At 46.7% G+C, this 19,036-nt stretch overlaps 1 protein-coding gene across 2 annotated transcripts in view; it reads left to right on the top strand.

Moving 5' to 3' along the window:
* The window catches only part of EIF1AD (eukaryotic translation initiation factor 1A domain containing), a 346,850-nt gene that overhangs the window by 44,506 nt on the left and 283,308 nt on the right, over positions 1-19,036 (top strand). Inside the window, exon 2 of one of the 2 annotated variants that reach the window (XM_086938293.1) lies at positions 4,682-4,750. The exons of the other annotated variant lie outside the window; for it this stretch is intronic. The gene's annotated coding sequence lies outside the window, so the exon portion shown is untranslated. The remainder of the gene's footprint in view (positions 1-4,681; positions 4,751-19,036) is intronic. 2 annotated transcript variants of the gene reach the window in all.

Raw genomic sequence — 19,036 nt, 5'->3', positions numbered from 1 at the left:
GTGTAATCATTGGTTGTCAAACTTCATCAACATCACCACGTCTACACACTCCGATATCCCACTAGGCATTTGCTAATGTTCATATGCTGATAACATCATGATATATTTAAGGAATCCTCAGGAAAGCTTGAATGGGGGTACTAAGCAAATGTGTTCGTTTTGGGAGGTTGCCAGGCATTCAAATGAACTGGGAAAAATTCAATTAATTCCTCCTCACCTCTGCCACAGGATGTTTCGATTCTGACTTTCCAACAAAATTGTGAGATTCTGACCTTCTATATTTGGGGATAGTGGTGTCTAGGTATAAGGAAGAGCTAACCCGTGCATAGTGTGGAAAGGCTCTCGCCACTAACAGATAGCATCACTTTTCTGCCCGCTTCCTGGCGGGTCATGTTCCACTCATGAAAATGGTTGTATTGCTGACATTTCTATATTTATTCCTCACTCACCGGGGCGCCACAAGTATTAAAGCCACAGTTGATTCAGCTGGCCTGGACAGGGAAGCAACCGTCCCTCAAATGGAATATCCCCGTGCAATCTTTCTCTAGTGGGGCTTTGATGCTCCAGATATGGAACTCTATTTTGTATGCACCCAGGCACACTATGCCAGAGGTATTCAAACTTTTCCAGGTTGAGCCCCCCCAGCTGAATTCCCCCAGATGTTGGGCCCCCCACCACCCGACCGAAACCTCGGGAATCCGGCACACCACATGATCGACTGCAACGCGCACACCACGGGCCATATCCGGCAAACAATGCTCAACACAACAAGAGTGCCTAGCAAACTGCAGGCCTGTGAGTGGGTGTGCCGAAACGACAGAGGCGTACCACACAGCTCAAAACACAATCCTCCAAGGCACAGGAAGTCATCAAACCCTCCCCATCCATCATGTACACCTTGTCATCCACCAACTCCCCCACCATTCATTCCTTCCCTCCATCTGTGCCCCATCCACATCCAAACCCCTTCAACCACTTGCAAACCCATCCACCATCTATCCCTCCATCCATCATCTCACCCATCCATCCCTCCATCCACCCCCTCACCCATCCATCCATCATCCATCCATCCCTTCACCCAATCCATCCCCTCACCAATCCATCCACTCTTCCACCCATCCATCCAACCACTCACCCCTTCACCCAAGCCCGGCCCTCACAGAGAGTCTCTGCATCGCGCGGCACAAAGGGAAGATCGGAGTGGAGCACGCGCCCCCCCTGGGATGGTGCCGCGCCCCACAGTTTGAAGAACCCTGCACTATGCTATACAGTGGTACAGACCCATCCCTTTTTTACCTCACCTGGCCATAGAACAGGGTTATATGTCCCGTGCCTCTTCCTTCTTACCAGGGTTCGCGGGCAACCTCCGCTGATTCATCAAACTCCACAGTTGGTTGCACAACAGCGGCATGGTGAAAACTGGCTAAGAGACTTGCCAAGCCTCTGCGCTACTCTCCATTAATTCCATTACCTAATCACCCTTTCTTTCCAGCAACATAGAAAACTGCTTGCAGACACATGCTTAAAGTTGGTGTTTCCACCTGGGGAGATCTCTACTCCAACGGTTTGTTTGTCACCCGCGAAACTCTATTTGTAGGAGAGATGCCAACCCCATTGGATATATGTTCTTGATATCTTGGGTATAGTCAGGGTAGATTGATATGCGACTGTTCTCAATCGTGTGGGGCCCCGACTCCCTCGCCGCCCTGAGAATACAGTCTCGGTCCTTGTAGTTCAGGATTTTCGCGATGAGGGCTCTAGGAGCCTCCCCCGGCCGCGGAGGGGGCACCAGGGCTCTGTGTGCCCGTTCCACTATGAAGACGCTGGACAATCCATTCGGACATAGGTGCTCACGGATCCAAGTCTCTAGGAAACGCTCAGGGTTCCCCGCCTCCAGTCGTTCCGGTACCCCCAGGACCCTTATGTTGCTCCGACGCGCCCTCCCTTCTGCATCCTCGGTGCGCCTTTCCAATGCACGGGTAGTAGAGGTAAGTTGGGCAAGCGACTTTTGCAGGGAAGCGACCTCCCCCTGCAGTTGAGTGATATTGCCCTCCGCATCCGAAACCTGGTCCGCTACCTTGCCAAGGTCTGTCCGCAAAAGGTTTACATCTATGGAGACCGTCTCTATCTGGCTCCAGGGCAGTGTGTGAACCCTGAATAGCCTTGAGGAGTTCCGCTCTGGACGGTTCCGATGAGTCCTCACCCCTGTCTTCAGGGCCCTTCTGTCGCGTGATTCTTTGTGGCTGCAGGCGAGGGGTAGTGTACTGCACGATCGTATTAGGCTGGGAGGCCTTTTTGCCACAACCCGAACGGGCCGCCATGGCGATTGGCGCAAGTCCGTATGTCACAAGGTGCGCACCTCAGGGCCGGCCAGGAAGGGCCCCCCCTAAACCAATCCAATTGAAGAGATAGTAGGCGCACACCACAGCGCACAAAGGACATAGCACAAGTAGCGCCCAGGCAGTCCAATCAGGCCAAAAAGTAAGACCGCGTAGGAGCAGCCCACGACCGCCCTCCTCCAGTGGGGGACTAGGATTCAGGGCCCCCGGCGAGGCAACAATGATCAGCACAAGCGGGAACGCGGGCAACATCACCTCCTCTCATCGCGCTCCTAGCTTCCCTCAGGGCAGCAGCAGAAGATCTCCCATGTCCCACAGCGCTGGGCAGGGCAGGGCAGGACACAGATGCACCCCGCAACCAGTGGCTTCGGACTCCCCAGAGGCCGCCCGGTACAGTTCTCCAAATGGCGGGTGCGTGGGGGAGGGGCGCAATCAGTCCACGGCCCCAGCGGCTCTGCTCCACAATCACCCCCGATGCAGGAAGATAGCTAAGGGCAAAAAAACAGGGTACAAAACAGAGTTCGGTGGGAGGAGGGAAACATGTCGGAAGGCTCCGCAGATATTAATGAAGGGGCCGGGTCCAGTCAAACAAGCAGCAGTCCGGGACCCCCGCATTCACCCCACGCCTTAACCGGGAGCCAGGGTAGGCGGTACTCACGTCCTCCGTCTCTGGGTGCAGTCGCTCCGATGACCGCGCACGCAGTCCCCAGCAACAGCGAGGGGGAGGGGGCCAGAGCTCCGGCACAGGAACGCTGCACAAAATGGACGGCGCCTCCGTCCCGTCTCCCTCCTGGTCGCTCAGCAGGAAGGTCTCTGTGCCGCCGTCGCCCGACCCTCCGTCCATGGTCCGGAAGCCTCGGCCAGGTCACTTGCGCTCCTCAGGGGGCTCGCTCAGGTCGGGGAGCCCCAGGTGGTACGCCCGCAGTCCGGCCCCACCGTGTAGGCCCAGTCCGCGGCGTCACGTGATTAAACGCGCCGACGCCGACTCCAGCAGCATTTGTTTCAGCGCCCTCGAAGGATTGCAGGTCGCGGGTCCGTTCTTTCGGGCTCAGGAGTCTCGGCGGGGACACTCCCACTTCAGACACGCTTTCCAGCTATCGGGAGAGCCCGGGCAGGAGAATTTGAAGGATTTTGCTGGTCTTCGGGACGGAGCTGGTGGAGCTCACGTCCTGTCGGCCATGCTGCTTGGCCACGCCGTAGGGCTTTAGTTTGGATATACTTTTTACTGCAAGATGACCTTACTGAAAGCTTTGTTTTCTGTATTGAATGGGTATTAAAAGTGACTTATATTAACATACATGGAAACAAAAGCATTGTGCCTGGCTGGACGTTGTCAGTGAGAAATCCTCTGCCTGTTCCAAAAAGGCTATATTGAGGAGCATATAAAAGGTCTTCTTAATCAGGGTGTGGTAGAGGTAAGGTAAAGGTAACATATGCTGGAAACGTACTGCCCTTTAGGGTATTTATTTGTAGTCCCCTTTGTCCACAAAAGCTATGTTGTGGGAAGAGCATGACTCTGCAATCGCAAACACACCTACATACTGCCTGCTGGCAGATGAAGACTTCTTGCCCATTCCATTAGGTATGTGTGATATTAATGAGATAAGTATTTTCTTCACTTTGGTAATATTCTGAATCATTGTTATCTATTTTTATGATGACTATCCTAATACGTACGAGCTTCTCTGGCAGGTCTGTCTGATTCTGGCCATAATTAAACCGTTTTAAGCATAATCTAGACTATAAGAAGAAGCTGGTATTACATGTCCATTTTCCTTTCTGTTCACGCAGGTAAGAAGTAAAGGAGTGTTAGGAAACTCTTAATTATGAGCCTTACTTGACTTACACTAATCAGAATGACTACTGTCGACTGTTCCCAATGCCGCCCCGGAATACCACCTGCTCTCTACATATAACTCTAACACTGAGCAACAGAGGTGTCCTAAGGGGGGAAAGGGAATGGGGAGAAAAAGAAGAGACAGCCAGCCAATAGTGGTTTCTTATCCAGAAAGGTTTTTCTTTCTTCTGCTTGCAAAAGTTATAAAATGTAATATTTTCTTGAGGATATTAAGAACTGCAAGAAAATACAAACATAGGTTATCTATTCTACCTATTCTTTATAACAATAACTCAATTTTATAAGTATGATTTAACTTGAAAACGTTTTTAATCTATCTAAGCCCATGGATCCTCTTCTATGCAGTGTGAAATGTACCTTCTTTCTAATTTCTCACAGAATTTTTATTTTTGTTTGTATACTTGAATTATATCATTTAATGTTCTTAATATTTTCAGTGAAATAATTATTTACAATTTAAAATTTTCTATTCTTGTCCTTCCAGTGGAAGTACTTTTGTGACTCTGCACATTCGACGAAGGCTTTGACTGGAAAAAACCTTCTTCACTCTCAGGTAAGTGTTATTCTTCTTAATTTGGCAACAGGGATCTTATCTGTTTCTGTTGCTTTGTGTTGTTTCTTTTTCCCTCAAGAGAAATAAACACCAGGTGAGTAATTATTTTCTTTTCCTTTCTTTTCGCTCCTCGAATGTAATCGAGTACACGTAACTCTCTTTAATCTAATTATGTACAGTGGATGGTGTCTAGTATTCTCCTCTGTCTTAATTTTGAGACTCCATGGGAAGGACGAGTGCTCAGAGTCTGAATATGTAACACCACTCCTAAACAGAGAAGCGTACTCCATGTCAAGACACTTCCCAGTGGACCAACTCCTTAGCGAGTCACTTCAGCAGAAGGACAAACGACGAGAGGACATGACATCTCTACCATAACTAAGCATCCATCACAGAGGACTTCGAAAGGCTGCTTCTTCCACAATTCAGTCGGGTGAAGTGTGCATTCTTTAACTAGCGCACGCTCCACATTCCAATCGTAGTTTAGGGAAAACAACTAGTGTTCTACAGGGAACGCTGAGCTGGCTGGACTGAAGTCGAAGTTGGATGGAGAGGGAATTCCATATTTTAGCTACTTGGAATGAAAATTATTTTCCTCTCCATCTTACTCTTTTTGTACCCAGAAGATGTACCAGTCCAGTGTCAGTAGATGGCTGGTTCCAAACTGGAATGGCATGGTGAGCAAAAAACGATGGATTTAGGCCCAGATCTCTGTACTGGGGTGAATATATGACATTGTTCTGCATTCTGTCCATCAATTGTTCTTTTTGCATTTGTCACCCCAAGTGGGATGGGTATGCCCAGACGTGGGTCCTGTGCTCTCCATGCCACTGGAGTCAAGCTATCCTGGCTGATGAGGGCTGAAAGCCCGAAACTGGTCCTAGGATGCTTGTTTCCAGTTCAGGGAGAACCTGGCCTGGCAGTTCAGACTGGACTGTTTCCATTGAGCACAGGGTCAAGACTGATGTGCATATGGCTGGGTCCAAACTGGAATGGCATGGTGAGCAAAAAAACGATGGATTTAGGCCCAGATCTCTATACTGAGGTTAATGTATGACATTGTTCTGCATTCTGTCCATCAATTGTTCTTTTTGCATTGGTCATTTTGCTCATGCTTCTTGCTCCCCGCTGAGTTTACACCTGTCTGTGTAAATGACATGGGCACATGGTGCAGTCTGGCTGCTGTAAGGCAGAAGTAGCCAAACTTATTGGCATGGTACGTGTTGATTACCCAAGCATGTTTCGACTGACCTGTGCTTTTTTTGTGATTTTTTGGGTCTCAGTATTGTTACCAAGACCAATGGATGTTATATTCCACAAGCTGACACACTTGAGGATAGGTGAAGAGTAGCACAGTACTTTAATACTTTTGCTTTCATCAGTGGCTACTGGAAAATGACCCTGTCACCAGATTAACACTACATTTTAGTGGCTGGTGAACTATTTCTTCCTTTCTTTTTTATGGTTTAGAGTCATGTGTGACCCATCGGGTCGATAGTGCCGTTTACACCAGTACTTGTAACGAGTACTTAGAAAAACTCCAAAAGAGGCTAGCTTCCTAAGAAAATACCAGAATAACCAAGAGCCTGCAACAGGAAAGTCTAAAAATGCAACGTGCAGACCTAACATTTTCACCCTCGAAATTAACCAAGTTCAAGTTTTTATTGCAAGCATTGGATCTCCGAAGAGGTCCACAGAAAGAACACAGAATACATTTAATTCATTTCAGTACAATTTCATAACACTTAAGAAAATATATATATTTTAATATTTATTTATATAATCTAAACCAGTACATTTAATTCGCAGATAAAAATAACAAGTGGCAAGCTTCAGCGGAAGTAAGAACATTAGATTTTATAAAATCAGTTTTAAAAATAGACGACAAGGAAAATACAATGTAGAGCATATACAAATTAAGTGGTTTACATTGTGAATCGAAATTTGCCTAGCTAACGTAACGGTAAGTTTCAATTCTATTAAGGACAGGGAGGCGAGGATTATGCTTTTCTTCCTTCGCTATTTATCATTACATGAAAACGCAGCAGCCTCAGAAAAGCTTCAATTAATGCTTATACGCAACAACAAAGAAGCATTTAGAAAACACATTGAAAAAATCCATGGATAAACTAAAACTCCCAGGAGTCCGCCATAACAGTCCAAATATAGTCCTTCCACTATGTCCACGAGGTATAGATAATCAGTCCCTCAACAGTCTTCCTCCTCTTTCTTCGCGCAGATTACGCTCTCCATTCATTGGTCTTGTTTGGAACCGTCATTCCCTAGTAGAAAAAATGACAGCGTAAGCGTTGCAAAAATAACTCCACTTACTGTCATAGAACAGAGGAACAGCATCAAAAACAACAGTAGATATGTATCAATCGTAAACCTAGTTACTTACTGCCATACGGGGTGTTCGGAATCAGCGAATTCCTGGGTGGGATAATTCTCGCCTCCGTGTCCTTAATAGAATTGAAACTTACCGTTACGTTAGCTAGGCAAATTTCGATTCTATTGCAGGACTGGAGGCTTGGGTTATGCTAGTTTAAAGCTTACTCACCACCAACTGGGCAAGATCCACCACTGGTTTAAAATAAAACCTCTTAAACGTGGAATCCGACGACCAATCAGCCGCTCTGATTAAATCCTCCAAACGAGCCCCCACAGAAAAAGCCTTCGAAGCCATGGCTCCCCAGGCAGAGTGAGCTCCAAAACGCTTAGGATCAATGCCCGCTTCTTGCATGACCCATTGCACCCACCTGGCAATGGTGGGGGAAGAGACTGCCGTGTGTTGTTTCCGCAGGGCAATCAGTAATTGTCGCTCGCCCGGGGAGCGAATGTCCAGAGTCATGTCCTCATACGCTTTTAAGCACTGAACCACACACAACTTGGGGACGTCCACAAAAACCGGGTACGATATAACCCGTGACGCGGATTTTGTGTGGCGTCCCACTGTGAAAGTAACTCCTTCCGGGGGAAAAAACCCGGGCTGAAATGTCCAGAGCACGAACATCTAAGACTCTCCGGCAAGATACCAAACACAAAAGCATAGCTAATTTTGCTGAAAGTTCTTTCAAAGATAAATATTTGTTAGGTTGCCAGGACAAAAAAAGGTTCAAAACCACATTAACGTCCCACAGGACCGAATACCTAGGCTCCGGAGGTAACGAGAGACGTATGCCTCGCAGTAGCCTACAAACAAATGGGTGTTCCCCCACCGGTGACCCCTCAACCGGGTGATGGCACGCTGAAATAGCCGAACGCATAGTGTTAATCGTGCTGTACGCGAGGCCCTTGGTCGCTTTTTCGGCCAGAAAATTTAAGATGAGAAGGATACCTGCGACCAGGGGATCTATATCCCTTCGAAGACACCAAGGCATCCACTTAGTCCAAGCGAATTTGTAGCGCTTCGGCGTAATGGCTGCCCAGGCCTTGGACAACAGGCTCTCAGCTGACCTCGAAAGACCCGGGAGCGACCAACGGCGCCGGAAAGCCTTCATGCCATGAGACGGAGAGAACCCTGAACGATGAGAGGATGCGGCCCTTGATCCGGATTGAGCAGGAGATGTGGAAACTGGGGGAGTAGGATTGGAGAATCCCAAGAAAGTTCCAGAAGAACCGGAAACCAGACTTGAGATCCCCAGAACGGTGTGATCAACACCAGCTCCACCTCCTGACGGCGAACCTGGGCCGCCGTTCCGCACCACCATCGAGAAAGGAGGAAACGCAAAGGATCTCTCTTGACTCCAATCCTGCAGAAAGGCGTCTGTGGCCTCCGCCAGAGGGTCCGGCCTCCAACTGAAAAATCTTGGAAGCTGATGATCCAGCCGAGACACAAACAGGTCCACGGAGAATGGGCCCCATCAAACGTTCAGCCACTGGAAAACCGGAGTATCCAGTTTCCACATGGCTGGAATCCAGGAGATACCTGGAGTGCCAATCCGCTACTTGATTAGCTTGACCCGGTAAGTATTCCGCCGTCACCGATATGTGGTGTGTAAGGCAGTAGTCCCAGAACTCCTTCGCCAAATTCACCAGAGCCTTGGAACGTGGACCTCCCAGGTGGTTGACGTATCGAAACGCTGAATCTTTGGTCCAGCATCGTACTGCGAAAGAGCCGGCCAGAAGCTCCAAACAGTTGATGTGCAACTACTGTTCTTCTAAAGACCACGCTCCGCCTGTGGAGAAATCCCCGCACCGGGCACCCCAACCCGATCTGCTGGCGTCGGACTCTATGACCAGGTCCGGGACAGACCCGAAGATCGCCCGACCATTCCACGCTTCCATGTGTGACAGCCACCATGACATTTCCTCCTTCACTCCCGCCAAGAGGGGTACCATCTGATCGTAGGACATGCCCCTCCGAAGATGTTGGGCCTTGAGACGCTGGAGCGCTCTGTAGTGCAAGGGCCCTGGGAAAATCGCCTGGATGGAGGACGACAGAAGCCCTACCACCCTGGCCACTCCCCGTAGGGAAGTCCGGTCTTTCGCAATCGTCTGGCGTAACATATGCCGGATCTTGGCCATCTTCCGTGATGGCAGACTGAGCGAAGCCTCGACGGAATCAATGACAAAGCCCAGAAAGGTAACTTTCTGACACGGAACCAGAACTGATTAGGAACCGTTGATGATGAAACCCAGACTCTGAAAATGCGAGACCGCTTGTTGGAGCGGAGAGGTCAAGATCTTGGGACACTGGGCCATCAGGAGGATGTCGTCCAAGTAAACGATCATCCGAATGCCCTGCCCGCGCAGGCACCCGAACACCAGATATAGCACCTTCGTGAAGCACCACAGGGCCGAAGAAAGCCCGAAAGGAAGGACGATAAACTCGAACACTCTGGGGGATGTATAGGGTCCACCAGATAAGCGTCCTTGAGGTCTAACCTCACGATCCGATCCCGAGGAGGGAGCATGTCCCGCAGGAGGTGAATCCCTTCCATTTTGAAATGCTGGTAAATCAACCAACCGTTGAACTCTTTGAGGTTGATTACGGGCCGCTTGCCCCCTTCCATCTTGTCCACCAGGAAAACATTGCCGAGGAAAAACCCGAGGGGTGGCACGCTGATTGACAAATGGCTTCTTTGCAAAGCAATTCGGAGACCTCCTCGTCTATCAATCGTGCGTCGGTGTCTGAAAAAACGATAGGGCGGGGAGATCCCTGTTCGATGGGCAGATCGTAAAATTCTATGTGGAACACCCGTACGGTCTTAAAGACCCAAGTGTCTGCAGTGAGCGACGCCCATGCCTCGTAAATGGCCGCTAGTCGACCGCCAATGCGCACCTGATCCGCAGGTATGACACTCACCGCTGTCCTCTCGTGTAGTAAAAGTTGTTGAAATTGGCGGAGGTTTGGTATTGTCCTCTACCGGAGCCTTGCCCTCTATTGTTGGCATTGTGTCCGCCACGGTCAGTGGAGCGGCCCCTACCACGACCGCCCCCTTGAGAGAAACGTTGCTGAAAGACCCGCTTAATGTTGGACTGGGCCTTGTCTAAAGATGTAAAAGTGGACACAAATTTACCTAGTTCTTTGATAAATGGCTCTCCAAAGAGGCCACCTTGGGCCACCGCGCCCGCCTCCGAGGAAGCCAAATCCCCCAATTTCAGGTCCAGCTTAATCATCAGCGATCGCCTGCGCTCCGTTGACAGGGCACAGTTGGCGTTCCTCAGGAAAATTATGACACTCTGCGCCCAGTTTGACAGGACTTCGGGCGATATGACCGTGCCTGTGGCCTTCGCCTCCTCTGCCATGTTGAGGATCTTCGTGGCGGGCACCCCGCATCTAACAGCTTGTCTTGGCATGACCGCCAAGAGCGGTCGATGCCCTTACGCGGATCCTTCATAAATTTAGCCAGGAAGGTGGACATCTTAGCGTCCAATTCCGGTGTTAAGGCCACCTTGCCGTCCAACGTGGGCCTCGGGCACTCCCCTCGCAGGCACCCCCTAGCCTCCTTCTCGAACGGTTTGCATAAGCGACCCGCTACGAACTTGGCCACCGCGTCGCCTGGTGCCCAGGCAGCAGATCGCGGATGCATGGTCTCATCCGGATCCAGCATGCCTAAACTGTCCCTTGGTAACTCCGCGGCCGAGTTCGAGGGGCGTCAAGAACGCACCAACTCCTCGTCATCGTCCGTGTCCGGGGAATCTGCACCCGGAGACGGAGGAGCCGTCCCTGAGGCCACAGAGGACTCAGGCACCGGAAGTGGTGCAGGGGGGACAGCTTTCGCCTTAGCCAAAAAAGCGTCTCGCAGACGCTCAAAGACTCCTCTGTCCACCCCTAGCTCCCCTTCCGACGCACTCTCCCTACATGGCTTCTTCGGGGCAGGAGGGCCTTCTCCTGAGGGGCCCGGGAGACCAGTGGGTACTCCAGACTGGGCTTGCACAATTTTTGCGCACTCTTCCACTATGCGTGCTGAAAGGCGGTCGTCCATGGGACCCACCACTTCAGTAACACAACGATAGATAGAACTATCTACTGCCTGGTAGAATTAATCGTCATTTAAATAGGGATGATAGACCGCTCATAATAATCCTCCTGCTCCATGCTGTAATAGGAAAGGGACGCAAGCGTGCGCTAAAACACTACCCCCCCCCAAGAAGGGTGTCAGCAAATATGGGCAACACTACCCCCAAAGAAGGGTGTCAGCAGAATATGGGCAGGCCAAAGGGCTGCAATGACCATTACAGGCCCAAACACAGTAGGAAATAAGGGGGGCACTGACCCCTGAAAGCGCGCTGACCCTCCTCTCTGTGACCGGGTCTCACCGCCCGCTACCACACGTGTTTTTTTTGTTTGTTCTAGAAACTCCGTGCCAAACCTGCCTGCCGGCGATTCACGCGGTAGAGAAACCGCACTACGGACCCCAAAGGGCGTCAAGCATTAAATGTGGCCAAGATATAGACCCGGGAACCGGGCGTTGAAGGGGCGATTGAGGGCAAGGCTCCGTCTCTACCGGCACTAAAGCACGGCTCCTCAGACTGAGGAAAGCGTGCCGAGGAGCCAGCGAGACGCGAGAGCGCCCTCTAGCGGTCGTTTATGCACAGCAAGCAAAAGGTGGCCAAAGTCACGTAAGGAGCGAAAAACGCTCCTGCGACTACGGGGCTCTGAAAAGAAAACAACAAACAGAGCCCACAATCCCGCCTGCACGTTAACAGCAGTCGAGAAGTAAACACGCACAATAAATGCAGGAAAAAAGATTGAGGCACTTAACTGGCTGCGTGAGCAGCGAAGAAAGAGGAGGAAGAGTGTTGAGGGACTGATTATCTATACCTCGTGGACATAGTGGAAGGACTATATTTGGACTGTCATGGCGGACTCATGGGAGTTGTAGTTTATCCATGGCTTTTTTCAATGTGTTTTCTAAATGCTTCTTTGTTGTTGCGTATAAGCATTAATTAAAGCTTTTCTGAGGCTGCTGTGTTTTCATGTAATAATAAATAGCGAAGGAAGAAAAGCATAATCAGAGCCTCCGGTCCTGCCATAGAATCCCTTTATTGCATAAATCACAGATTATATTTTCACTGGTAAAATTTGTCAGGCGTCCATTCTATGTTTCAATGGTCAGATATTCATTCCTAGTAAAAGAAAATGTTTAATTCCACAATCTAACTTCCAGGTTAAAAATGATTGAAATCTATTTAGAGTGGGAGAAGCAGCAATGTGATTAAACGTTTCCTTTTTCAAGCAAAAGTCTATATCCTGCCCTCCACTGATATTGCCTACCAGTTGTGTCAACAAGCTTTTTTTATTGCAAAAAAGGCAGGGTCTTTAAAGCATTCTGTTGAATCTGAAAGATCTTCAATGCGTAAGATGGATTTCTACTAAAGCCAGAATTTTCCAGATGCTTATTGAAAATTTCTCAGAGCATAAATTCCTTAAAGTTTTCAATAAACAATGAATCACTGCCATAAGGGCCTGCATGAAAGTACTAACGAGGCCACATTCCAACCTTATCGCTTGGACACACCTTTACTTAGAATGTGACCCTCCATTATATCCATAAAGGCCCAGGTTTCCACTGTAGTTATTTCTGTGGCATATAAAGAGTAGGAGAAACCTTTAAATGGTACATTCAAGTGTCTTTGACCTAAGGATTTCTAAAATCATCTGCAGCCATTTGCATGGAGAATAGCCTTACGTGAGAGATGTTGAACATGATCTTGTTTACTTGAGTTACTAAAAAACAATCACTAAGTATTGGTAATTTTTATCTTCCTCTAAAATCTCCGTGCCTAATTCTCATTTAAATTTAATTTCCTTCCTATGTATTTTGCCTTTAAAAAAGTGGCAGTACTTTTTATGGAGTTAATATTTTTGAAAACTTATTGTAATAAGCAAGGTATTGTATGATCCCCTATGTTGGATGCATCACCATTTCACTCTGAAATGGCTAAAGGTAAGTCGTACATGTATAAGGAGAATTGCAGAGGGGTCATCAGGCAGCCTTGTTTAAGACCATTTTTGGTATACATTCTAGGAGAAAGATCATAGTCACTACCAAGTAGAACCTGGCACCAGGTAGAGTATTGAAAAGATATTATTAACCCTAATAGGTTCTCAGGCATACCTAGGCTAAACGATTTTCTAGAGCATGTCTGTTCACCCAGTCAAATACTGTCGAAAAATCGACGAAGGCTGCATAAACAGTTTGATCACTGCCATATTTTTCCAAAATTAACTGCACCGTTGCTGTGTTGTCCAGTGTGCAACACCTTTTTCTAAACCAGCTTGTTCCAAAGGAATTACCTTTAGCTCAGTCTTGCAAACCACCAAATGCTCCCCGTTACTTATTTAAAGTATCTCCCCAACATAATCCAGTAATGCAATCTGCCTATAATTGTTTATGAGGGCACTTTATATGCAATGGTACAATAATGCTCCCAGGTCAAGATTCTGGGATAACTCCTTTAAAATAACAATAATTAAACAAAGGGTTTAGGAGAATAAACCAAAAAGGATGCTTTACTGAGATTGGATTTGCGTTGCAACACCTAGCCCCTGAAGATCTTCAGAATGAAGCCTTTGATCCATTCAGCTGTGGGAGGGTCGTATTCACAATTAATACCTCCAGAAAGTGAATCAAATAGCAAAGCTGCTATCCATCGAATTGAAGGCATATAAGTCTGTTGTCGAACCAATCTGATTCTTTGATTGGGATTGGTATCTATTATACCACAGCCATCGGCCATAATGTTCTAAAATGTTTTTGTATCTTTCGAGATCACAGCCTCTCCTAAATCAATCCACTTAAGTTCAAAGCACATTTTTTATTGGCAGCTTTCTGTCTCACTCTTCCTCTTTTTAAACTGCTAATTATCCTACTTGTCTTGATGGAGCAGTACAAGATCAGCCTTCTAGTTACTCTATCTCCCTATTTAGGAGTTGTGCACTCAGTAACCAACTCCCAGGTGACTTCTTATTACATAAAGGTTCAGGTATGCCCAGAAAAGACGACATAAACCCATCAGAGTGAGCAGGAGAAATTAGATATAAAGCTTATGCTTCCAAAGAAATTGTTTGGAGCATTCCTTTTAACACTGTTATTTCATTATATCTACAATCAATTCTCCCATTACAACACCACACTTAATATTCCAAAGACCTCTGCCTGCTTTCTCTAAATCGATACAAAAGGGAACTAACGTGATCACTCAGATTGGTATCAATTACATTCAAATCAGAAAGCGAGCTGAAAAGGAAAAGAGAAAAAAATCACATGCCCAATAATAGAAGGTCCTCAGGTTGAGACACAAGTGTAATTTGCCCAGACATTGTTATCGATTCTACCATTCACTCTTAGGCAGTCGTACTACCTCAAAAGTTCCAATCGGTCACAGCCTCATTGTCTTATTTAATTGTAGCTGGAAATAACGCTGATGGAATATTAAGCCATCTACAAAGACTTTTTAAGTTTGGTTGGATATGTTCGCATCAAAATCCCCAGCTAAAACTAAATTTTGACAGTTTTCAGATTCAGCAATCTGAGATAGAAAAGAAAACACAGTTTTAATTGGGGAGTGTGAGATGGTCCTGAGGGAATGTACTTATTTGCCAGAAGCAGGGACAGGTCACCAGGCTACTGTCCGGAGCCCCTTAAAAGCTTTACAAACTACACAAAGTGTGATGGATGGATAACACTGGTGTAAAACCAAGTCTGTTTACTAGACAGTATAATTGCTTTCCCCCTACTCCCATGACCTCTATGAGAGGTGGAAGCTAGGCAACTAAGCACGTAACTAGACTTGTTTTTTTGGATAAATATAATATCTGTGTTAAAACTATTTAGCAGATAAAAAATGTCACTACCATCACGAGAAAGACCTGCTATGCTCTAGGAGATTAAGCGTAATCTACTGTTAAATTCGTTGATTTTATGAACATTCAGAACTATTTTTATCCTTATGCCACCGATCAACCAGTTCCAGTGACTAACCTCATCATTGCTAGACATCCACCTCCTATATTACCCTGACCTAAAATGGATACCCCCCCCAGTTCTGAAATCAGAATGTTTTTTGACTTCCCCTCCAAGTATCAATACTATAGTCTTCTACTTCACTGTGTGATTCTAGTGAATTTCATTTCTATTGCCAAAAATGTAACTTTCGTTTTCCCGGTAAATAGGGGATAACATCAACACCATGACTGGTATATGAATAGTCACAATTTTGTAAAAACCAAGTTGAGTACCACCTCAGAATTGAAAGTGACTCGATCTACTGTCAAAAGGGGAATGCAGTATTTGAACTAAATGCATTTCCCAGGTATTCTCCATTTATAACACTTTAGTGCCAGAAAGACATTTTAAAAGAGTTGATCTATTCAATGGCATAATTTGATTGTCAAACAACTTAAAGAAATCTAGAACAAGTGATACATCTGTGACAAAAATAGTGTTTTGCGTGAAAAGCAGGATTAGGTATATTAGCAGGACCTGTACCATTCTGGACCGTACAGAGTTAGACAGTTCCTGACAGTCCTTGAAAGTCAAGTTATTATTTGGTGTCGTTTAAGAATCAGGCATGTGAGGTGGGAGAAGAACAGCACTTTCATGCATTGCCTTCTGATTATCTTCTGGGATCAGAATTGGAGTGAACCTTCATTTTTTTAATCTCTTTTTCTGTATCCAATGCAGTCTTTGTTGACCATTGTTTACCCCAATTTTTAACATGGGCCTTCCTCTGCAGCGGTTTTGGAGTTTCATTAATCACTTGGTTTATAACTGCTTTAATCTCTTTATCTTTTCCTTTTATCTGGAAAAGCGTACATGAATCATCCCCTCGAGGTAAACTATTGTTCCTAGCAGCAACTTTTACCTGTATTTCATCCAAAGTCTGCTCAAAATGTTTTTCTAGATAGAAAATCTGGGATGCTTCCCTGTTATCAAACCTCTTTTCATGTCATTAGGGTAACCCACCTGTACCCCCAAAGTCTCTTGATTTTGCCTTGGGGAGTTAGCGTTGATTTTGCTCATCCACATTAACTTTGCTCGCTGTGAGCACCCTCATAATAGAGTTGGAATCCAGGAATCCATTGATCGTAATCTTTACCTCCTGTGGAGCCAAACAATTTAGAATCACTAAGAGAGTATGCAGAATGTGGTTCTCATTATTGGTAGATTTTTCCAATAGAATTAGAATAGATGCTAAAATTCATTCCATGCATTTCAGAGATTCTGAATATTTTACATAACTACCAGAGAGATTACAAAAGGCATCCCATTGCTTTCCCCAGGGGTCCCATGGCAGATCCTGTAGCGGTAGCTCCCAGGTGCTGGTGGCGGGGTTGGGTGGGTTTTCTTTTGGTTAAGAAGTAGTATTTTGAGGGTGGGGGGTTTCTTTTGGGTTTATAGCCTTGTTTGGAAAAGCAGATGACGGACAGTGGATCATCCGGACCAGCTCAAGCATCCTGCTGAGCCCCCATTGCATTTCGCCGCCCGACCCCAGGGTTGTGGGCCGGATGGCTGTGTACGGAACTTAAAGGGGGGGGCCAGAGGGTTTTACCGTGTTAATATTGCTTATGATACAATGCTGGTCGATATTGTAACGATTTACTGATTCCTGCAATAAAAATATATTTAAAAAAAAAAAAAAAAAGAGATTACAAAAGGCATGCAGGGCAATGTCCAGGAATGCTGATAATTTCAAACCAGGAGATAATTTTTAACTGGGAGTACTACAAAACTATTTCGTTAGTGTTTTTGGCTTGCTACAGGCATGGTATGAGAATGGTGAAGTGTTTGGGAAGATGTTGGATTACTATTGTAATCAATATCTATACCAGGCAACGTAGATTCTGCAATGAGTACTTTATTAGACCCTGATTCCAAAATAACTATTCCATCTCTAAGGAGATCCTTGACCATTGCCAAATCATTTGGATTTTTGAAGTTCTGGGGCTGTTGAACTTCCTCTGAAGGACCCCTCAACCATTAATGGAAAGTTTGGATTTATTTTTTTAACCTGCGGCTGTTGAACCACATCAATAGCCGAAGGTCAAATTGGTGATAAGGGCGTTCAAGAAAAAAAAAGGCGACAAGGTTCACAAAATAAGACTAGCCTTGTTCGGACCTCTAGCAATGAAAAGTTCTGCTGAAAGCTCAAAGCTACTGAAAATCGGATTTAACAGGCCAGAAACTTATGAGTCTCAGTAGTACGAGATGACCAAGGGACTTGCTTATTAAAAGAGCTAAGTAAAGAAGAGCTAGCAACTGGAACAAGCAGCATTGATTTCAGGAAGCCCCACCAAACCCACACTGAACACTTGCAGTAAGTGACCTAATACTCCCCCAAAACTGACCCACTGCTCCCTCCTACCGTGAACTCCTAGAGGGGCGACCTTTGACCGCTTGGAGAACCGGGACCCAGAGTGATGATGGCATCACTGCGGGCATCACCACAAGCCCTCCAGCCGCTTATGTTGCCTTATGGCTTGCCTTGCGTCTTTCCCCACCACTGAGGCAGCCACAGTCTCCTTCTGTCATCTGACTAGCCTTCTAAAGACTTATTGCGGCCCACCTAATGCCTGCAGCCAGCACCGGTGTGTTTCCTCTGATGGCTCCGCTGTTCCAGAACACTCCTCTTTAGCTGATAGGGACCCAGGATTTGCAGCACTTTTCATGTGCTCCCAGCTATACCCCAGGGCTCGATAGCATGGGGCAGTCAGCCATCCCTATTTAAAGCGCTGTACTTGACTTACCACAAAACAGCACAGCTCCACTTTGCTCCACCCCACACTGATAATCCGGAGACATAGATACTTTTCTTGCACAAAGCCCCCTCCAGGCGAGGGGCTCTCTAAGTGAGATTCCAGTTGGCCTGCAGCCACTGTGTCCCATTGACAAAGCCAAAGAGATGGTCCCACTCAACCAGCCTACTGGCCTCCCCAGGCGAAATACTTGCCTACGCTGTGAGGAAGCGAATAAAAGGTGCTACCCAAGTGCATTACTGGACAAAGGAAAGAGGGCAGAAGGCGAGGAGCTGCTGATAATTATCTGAAGTTATGGGAGGCAGAGAAGTGGTGGACAGGATATATGGCAGTGAGAAGACAGTTGCACCTCCCCGGGCACAAGTCACACCAGCCTAACAATGGTTGTCTCCGCAAGTGCCGTCAGTGCCTAATGCACTCGCCGCCACAGTCCTTTACTCCTGGCTTCCTTGTTACTGCTGTAAACTGCCGGCAAACATTCCATGGGTCGTCCCAGGAGCTCCTCGCCTGCGTATTTCATTCTGCCTCCTCCTTTCTCACCGAACTGGAACTGCACCTCTTGCCAAGTAACGAAAAAATAATCTACTTTGGTTATGTGGAAGCAGCATTCGGGCATGGCTGCTAACTAGGGAAACCTACCAAAACAGCAGTCAAAGTGTGTTAAAAAAAAATATGGGGTTCGTGATGGTGCATGCAATGGGTTATTAGCCACAGGTAGTTCTGTCGGGTACCACAAATCTATCCAAAGAATTGTGAATATCCAGACCCCAAACATGTCAATCTTGCGATCTGGCACCTTAAGTCATAGAGTTTAGTTATCTAAATCTTCCACCAGACTGTATGAATATTATTAAAGAGGCTAGACGACCTACTCCAAGAGCTTGTTATGCAGCAAAACGGAAGAGGTTTGTTATTTATTGTAATATCATTTGTTATCTGTTCAAATTTAACGTATACGTCTATACGCTTACATCTCTCTGCAATAGCCGTTTATCTTCAAAACAGACAACACCTGTCCCTTTTCAGAGTGCCCGCTATTAAAGCTTTCATGGAAGGACTCCAAAGGGTTATTCTTCCGA

This window comes from Lissotriton vulgaris, chromosome 9 (genome assembly GCF_964263255.1).
Source record: "Lissotriton vulgaris chromosome 9, aLisVul1.2, whole genome shotgun sequence".
Classification (NCBI taxonomy): domain Eukaryota; kingdom Metazoa; phylum Chordata; class Amphibia; order Caudata; family Salamandridae; genus Lissotriton; species Lissotriton vulgaris.
Note: the sequence above shows the minus strand (reverse complement) of the source record. Positions and strands in the feature narration are given on the sequence as shown.